Genomic DNA, 7,618 nt, shown 5'->3' on the forward strand with positions numbered 1-7,618 from the left:
TTAACGACACAAACAAACCAAAAAAATATTGCTATTGACTAATCTAGGCCAGAAGCCCGGAAATACAATAAAAATGCAATAAAAAGTATATTTTTTATATTACCATTCCGTTTACAACTAATGACTAAGTAATGCATTAAAGGTGTTAAATATGTTATTGATAGTATGAATATTTTGAAATCATTTTGCAGTTAATAATTCGAATCAAGATGATTTGAATTGCTTAATATTAATAGGCTATGGAACATCAGGCAGGGTATTTATCAATGACATGCGTACATATCCCGGTATTCCTGTAATACTAAAAGAGAGAGAGAGTCACTAATGAAGTGCAGAATAGATGTAGCAAAGTGTTTTTAGAAAATCGAACCTTAACGTTACGAAAAGTTCGAAAATGGTACTAAACTTCTAAAATGGTCCCATTCGGTATAATTTGAACGATTAGAGCTAAAAACTTGATATGGGAATCAATACTGGAAAGTAATTGTGATATGTGAAGGTGGTTTAGGAAATTTGTTCCAAGTGTGCGAATAGTACTAAATTTGGAACAGTTTGGTTTAGAGTGAACGTATGGACCTGGAATTTTTGAAATTTTGTATTGAAATCCCCCATTGGTGGTGAGTTTGTGATAAGGAGGTGGTTTTTAGAATTGTGTACTACAAGTGCGTGGAAAGTACTAAATAGTACTATATTTGGTACTTGGTAGTGCTTGAAATTTGACATTAGGTTCGCTGTTCGTATGTAGCCTGAACAAATGAATGTGACTTCGGAAATGTGTACTATAATTGTACGGGGTGCACTGAATGGTACTATATTTGGTTTTGGGTGAAGGGATAAAGATAAAATTAAAGGGATAAAGATAAAATTAAGAGATAAAAATAAAAATATTTAGATAACTAGGGGTATCTGTGTTTGCGATTTGGCGGTGATTTGAATATGCGTCCAATATTTATTAAAATTCTAAAATGGTACAAAATTTGGTATTCGGTGAAAGAATAAAGCGAAAATCCTGAAATTTTATATAGATGTTACCGTTGCTATCTGTGATTAAGATTTGGAGGTGGTTTTGAAAATGTGTACTATAATTGTTCGAAGAGTAGTAATAGGGCGAGTGGATAGAGCTGGAATCCCAACATTTGATGTGGATGCCACTGTTGGTGTCTGTGATTGAGAGAAGGAGCGGATTTTGGATATGCGTGTCCTAATCGTACTAAATGACACTAATTTTGATAGTGGAGAAATTAAAGAGCTAAAATCGTAAAATATTACATTAAGGTCACTGTTTATATCTGAGGTTGAGATATGGAGATTGTATTGAAAATGAGTACTTCAACTGTGAAAAGAACTAAATGCTACTAAATTTGGTATTGGGTGAAGCGAAATTGATATGGATGTCACTGTTGGTGTCTGTGGTTGAGAGAAGGAGGTCGTTTTGGAAATGCATACTATAAACGTACGAAAAGTGGAAAATGCCACAAAATGTGCCGTTGGGCGTTGAGATAGAGATGGAATTCGGAAATTTGGTATCGTGGTCACTGTTGATGTTTAGGATGAAGGAGGCGGAAAATTTGCCGTTTAGTGAATGTATAAGACTTGAATCCTGAAATTTGATATTGCTGCTGTACTGTTGGTTTCTAGAATTAAAATATATAGTAGGCCATCACTAGCCTATTTTTATTATGAAAAGACGTTTTTTATTATAAAAGTTTGTATCAGTTTTTATCTTCAATGTCAATTTAGAATAATGTAAATTACACTGTGCAACAAAATACTACTGCAGAGAGAAAAATTATGATACATGTACAGGCTTTTTTGAAAATTAACATCGCCAAGTAAACTATATGGAGGGGGAAGTTCTCATCTTTTCACTTTTTTTTTTTCTTTTTTGAAATTTTGTTCAGAATTCAAGTAGAAGATCTTAAAACAATAGGATATCCAAAAATACAAAGAATGCCTTCTATTTTTAGTTAGCCAACCCACCAAATGCTTCCCATCAAAAAATAACTCTACAATATTTAAAATGTATCAAAATAAATCGGGACGGCGCGTACGCCATTCCCGGCTAACAAAAATTACACGCACGAGTTATTCACATTAGGAATAATCGCGGAGGTCAACTCAATCGAAAGTGCAATGACCAAGCCTCGCTCCGGGGGAACCGCCTTCGTGATCACGGTAACCCCTACGCCAGGTAAGTATGCTTTCCTCCCCTCTCCTTGAACGTCTTAAGTGAGAGCACTCATCAAGTGAATGAGAATTATTCTTGAACTATAAAAGTACACCAGTGGTCGCCGTTGCATCAAAACAAAGATATTGTATGAAAATAAATGCAATGTTCTCTTTGAAAACTAAACTGATAGAAAACGCATTAGGGGTTGAAAACACATTGGGTTAGGTAGAATTTATGTTTTATATTTCGCTTCAAGCAATCACTTATGTGAAGGGTGGAAAATGAGAAAAGTAATACTAGTTTTCCTTTTTTTCTTGTGTGTGCGAGTTTGAGTGTTTCGTTTGTTACCTACATATTTTGTGGAAAATAACAGAAATTCAACCCTAAAGCCTAATGCCGAAATGCACTGATTTTCTTGTCAGTTTTTTGTTTCGATGCTAATACAATCTAAGATTTGATTTTTTAATAAGGAATATAATTCTCGTTTAGTTAGTAAAATTGGTCACTTAAGACATCCAGGACGAGCTGAGGAAAGCATACTTACCTGGCGTAGGGGTTACCGTGATCACGAAGGCGGTTCCCCCGGAGCGAGGCTTGATCATTGCACTTCCGATCGAGTTGACCTCCGCGATTATTCCTAATGTGAATAACTCGTGCGTGTAATTTTTGTTAGCCGGGAATGGCGTACGCGCCGTCCCGAATCAATTGAATCGATATAAAATTATAAACTAAAGAATAAAAAACTAATTTTTCCTTTCTTTATATTTATTTTGGCTTGAGGTCAGGTGAAAATTAAAAACATTGTTATACCCTCCACCTAGGAAAGGTGGAAATATTCGTCGTAGACCTCATAAAGTATATATATTCATAATCAGCATAAAATTCTAGTCGATGTAACGATGTCCGTCTATCTGTTAAAATCACGATACAGCCCACATTATTTGACGTAGAGCGCCAAAATTTAGCAGAACAATTTGTATTGTATCCAGGATGGTTGGTATTGAAAATGATGAAATATATTGATCCGATATTCGGTATTTTGACGATTTTTGTCATCTTTTTTCCATCTGTATGAAAATGGTATTTGTGGGTCATAATGGGTTCTAGCTTCGGTGGCGAAACATTGCATGTATAGGTCCACGATTTGGTATTACCCCCTTATAACGGTACCTGCCAATATTCGGTATTTTGATTTTTGATTTTTTGCCACATTTTCCCTGAATATGTCTAAAAATATGTGTTTGTGGGTCATAATGGGTTATAATGTTTCCTTTACCCTAAGGAGGAGGGTAATAAAATATCGGTCCGGCAGAACTTAATGTTTTTTCCTTGTTTAACAAAAGCAAGTCAAATTCGAAATATACAAAGCGAAAAAGATCGGCCAGCACTTGAAAAAAAAATTAAAATTTTGAAAGAAAAAATCTATTAAAAAATACTGCAAAAATCATAAAAAACGAAATATCGGGAGTTACCGTTATATACGAAGACGTGGACCTGTATATGCAATTTTCCTAGAACCTAGTACCTAGTACTCATTAGGAACTTCAAATACGAAATTTGATAAAATTCGGTAAATAATGTCATTAAAATCATCAAAATATCGTATATACGGAGGTACCGTTACCGGAGCTATATCAAAACGTGAACCTATATAGCCCATTTAATACCAAAAGACAGACCTAGCACACATATGAGTAAAATTTTATCAACCTACTTCATTTCGTTCGGAAGCTAGATAATTTCCACAGAGGGACAGACAGACGGACATCGCTAAATCGACAGAGTATATTGTGGGGTCTAAAATGTCGAGGTGTTACAAACGGAATGACAAACTTAATATACCCTCCATACTATGGTGGAGGGTATACAAATGTCAAAAGAAAACATTGAAAAAAAATCAAAAAATTGTAATTCGAGGTATAAATTTTCGTGATTTTTGTCACCCAGAAAAAAACAAACAAACAAATGACAAGAAACAGAACAAAGGCGGCAATTCTCACAAACAAACAAACAAAAAAAATACAAAACAAAGGTCTAAAAATACAACACGAATCACGGATTTGATTTTTTTTCGTTCTCCTTTTTTCAAAATACTTAAACAAATTAACAGTCCTGTCCAGATTTAAGTTTTGACTCTACTTTGTGTCGTTGTTGTCTGTCACTTTGCTGTTTTGACTAAATGGGGTCTTGGATTTTCTCAATGCAACTCATACATGAGCCAAACAGCATGGTGTAAACTGTTTTTGTTTTTCATTTTCTGGTACAGCAAAGAGAGCGAAAGGGGGTCTAGCTGCCCCTAACATCACACTATTTTAACTGTGTTTGTTGTTTTCTTCCCTCTCTTCAATGAGTGAGCCATTATGCAATTGTTTGTTTTTGCCCCCAATCCCCCCATTCTTGTGGTGGAACTGGTGCTATTGTTGTTTTTGCTGTTATTGTAACAGAAAATGATTGGAAAATTATGTTTTTGTTGTCATGGTTGTTGCTATTGTCCAAGGAGATTTTTTTGTAGTTGTTGTCACATGTATTGTAATTTATTTGGGTTACAAATGCCCATGGTGTCGATTTGTTGTATTTTGTATTTTTTTCCGTTCATCGTTTTGGTGGTCTTTGCATGTCCGTCATGCAAAATCGGAAGGTGTCTTTAATGATGGTGTTGATTAAAATACACTTTTCATATTGGATGCCGAGATTAAACAACAGGACATAATGTTAAGACAAAATGAAAAAATTGAAATACAAACACTTGGAAATGAAGAAATTAAAAAGTTTTAGGTGTAAAAAAGAACAAAAGACTTAAAAGAGCTATAAATTATTCTTCTAACTCACATAGCGTACTTGGATTAAGAAGTAAAGAATTGATTATTAGCTGACTAAAACTATGAAGGCAAAATCGTAAGGTTAACATTTGTTCTCGACTGCACCAAGGCCAATTTAATAGGGAGACCCATTCAGATCTAACTCTCCTTTTGCTGCCGAATTTTTCATTAGGAGATCAGAATACCTTGTGATATATAGCATATTCTTGCCTTGTCAAAAACTTTTACAACTTTTTCAAAATAGAAAAAAAATTAATGGAAATGGAAACCTTAAATGGAAGATAGATCGGACTTTTTTATATATAAAAGCCCCATAAATGGGCTTCGTAAGATTGAAGGGCTTATTATAGACTTCTCAAAATCTTTGGAGAACCATTTAAATACAACAAGTGAAAAAGAAACTAAGTTCGGCCGGACCGAACTTTTAATACCCTCCAACAATTAGAAGAAACAAAAAATGCGAAAACTATCACTTATATGAAAACCGTTATATGGGGACTATACGAAAACATGAACCTGCTTACGATTTTTTTTTTTTTTTTTTTTTTTTTTTGTCATACGATGTAGTACCCATTACGAACTTCAAATACGAAATTTGAAACAGATCCAGTGAATAATGTCGATAAAATCATTAAAATATCGCGATGTACTTTTATATGGGGGCTATACGAAGACCTGGAGCTGCATAGGCTGTAGTACCCATTACGAACTTCAAATACGAAAATTTAAATAATTCCGTTAATAATGTCGCTAAAATCATGCAAATAACGAATATCGGGAGGTACCGTTATATGGGGGCTATACAAAGACGTGGACTCGCATACACAATTTTTTGTCATAGGTTGTAGTACCCATTAAGATTTTCCAAAACGAAATTTGAAACGATTCCGGTGAATAATGTTGGCGAAATCATCCGGATACCGAATATCGGGAGGTACCGTTATATGGGGGCTATACAAAGCATGGACCTGTATACTATTTTTTTGTCATGGGCTGTAGTACCCATTCTGAACTTTAAATATGACATTTGAAACGATTCTGGAGAATAATGTCGCCAAGATCATGAAAATACCGAATATCGGGAGGTACCGTTTTATTTAGGCTATACGAAAACGTGGTCCCACATGGCCCATTTACGAAGTTAACCTGCCTAAACTATACATGTGTGCAAAATTTTAGCATTCTATATCAATTCATTCGAAAGACAGCGTGATTACAAAAGACAGACAGACGGACATCACTCGATCGTCCTAGAATTTTTTACACTGATCCAGAATATATACTTTGTAGGGTCTATTATAAATATTTTGAGGAGTTACAAACAGAATGACAAAGCTAATATGCCCTCCATTGAAGGGTTGAGGGTATAACAACTGAAGCTCTTTCATCAAAAGGATACGTACCCACTGAAGCAGACCTAAGGTACTATAACTTTACAATATTTCAAATTTATTAAAATAATTCGGGACGGCGCGTACGCCATTCCCGGCTAACAAAAATTACACCCACGAGTTATTCACATTAGGAATAATCGCGGAGGTCAACTCAATCGGAAGTGCAATGATCAAGCCTCGCTCCGGGGGAACCGCCTTCGTGATCACGGTAACCCCTACGCCAGGTAAGTATGCTTTGCTCAGCTCCCGGTGAACATCTTAAGTAACTGTAATCCTCAACTGAATGAGAATTTTACTCGAATAAACCAAGTACATAAGTTGTCCTCGTTGCATGGAAACAAAGATGTAGAATGAAAATAAATGCAATGTTCTGTTTGAAAACGAAAAAAACAGACAATGCATTGGGGTTTGAAAACTCATTGGGTCAGGTAGAATTTATGCTTTGTATTTCGCTACAAGCAAGGGTGGAAAATGTGGAAAGTATTTTTCCTCTTTTTCTTGTCGAAGTGTTCTGTGTGCGTTTCTATAAGATACATATTTATTACCTAAAAATGTTGTGAAAAAAACAAGGGAAAATCAACTACCTAAAGTGCCTAAAACTGAAATCTCTCCACATGCCTTCATTTCCTTGTAAGTTGTTGGTTTCAATGCAACCACAACCCAAGCTATAGATTTCAATATGGAAAAAATTCTCATTTAGTTAATAAAATTGGTTACTAAAGACATTCACAACGAGTTGACGAAAGCATACTTACCTGGCGTAGGGGTTACCGTGATCACGAAGGCGGTTCCCCCGGAGCGAGGCTTGATCATTGCACTTCCGATTGAGTTGACCTCCGCGATTATTCCTAATGTGAATAACTCGTGCGTGTAATTTTTGTTAGCCGGGAATGGCGTACGCGCCGTCCCGATTTATTTTAATAAATTTGATATGTTATGGAATTTCGGCCGCTTATGAGACGTTTTGCAGGTCTGCTTTAAAGGCATCCTTAACATTGAAGAACTATTATTTATTTTCTCTGCATAAATGTCATTCAACAGATTTTAAGGGATTTTTTATAATGTCCCTTATTAGTGTATTACCCTTGGAAAATAGTCGAACTATAGAAGTGACTGAAACTGGCGAGATGGAGTTTTTGAACGATGAGATATTGAGATGAGATAACAAAATCATCAACAAAGTCAAACGCTATAATTTTTAGATTTTTTTTTTTAATTTTATTGAATCAAAGCAA

At 35.2% G+C, this 7,618-nt stretch overlaps 4 non-coding genes across 4 annotated transcripts; 2 read left to right on the forward strand and 2 right to left on the reverse strand.

Annotated features, from left to right (window-relative positions):
* Window positions 1–2,034: 2,034 nt before the first annotated feature.
* Window positions 2,035–2,199, reverse strand: LOC131801311 (U1 spliceosomal RNA). Its single transcript, XR_009341777.1, has one exon. It is a non-coding gene; the product is annotated as a U1 spliceosomal RNA (small nuclear RNA).
* Window positions 2,200–2,706: 507 nt separating this feature from the next.
* LOC131801319 (U1 spliceosomal RNA) lies at window positions 2,707–2,871 on the forward strand. The gene has a single exon (XR_009341784.1). It is a non-coding gene; the product is annotated as a U1 spliceosomal RNA (small nuclear RNA).
* Window positions 2,872–6,450: 3,579 nt separating this feature from the next.
* On the reverse strand, window positions 6,451–6,615 carry LOC131801313 (U1 spliceosomal RNA). The gene has a single exon (XR_009341779.1). It is a non-coding gene; the product is annotated as a U1 spliceosomal RNA (small nuclear RNA).
* A 515-nt stretch (window positions 6,616–7,130) lies between these two features.
* Window positions 7,131–7,295, forward strand: LOC131801309 (U1 spliceosomal RNA). The gene has a single exon (XR_009341775.1). It is a non-coding gene; the product is annotated as a U1 spliceosomal RNA (small nuclear RNA).
* The last annotated feature ends 323 nt before the right edge of the window (window positions 7,296–7,618 follow it).

This window comes from Musca domestica, unplaced genomic scaffold, assembly GCF_030504385.1.
Source record: "Musca domestica strain aabys unplaced genomic scaffold, Musca_domestica.polishedcontigs.V.1.1 15, whole genome shotgun sequence".
NCBI lineage: Eukaryota > Metazoa > Arthropoda > Insecta > Diptera > Muscidae > Musca > Musca domestica.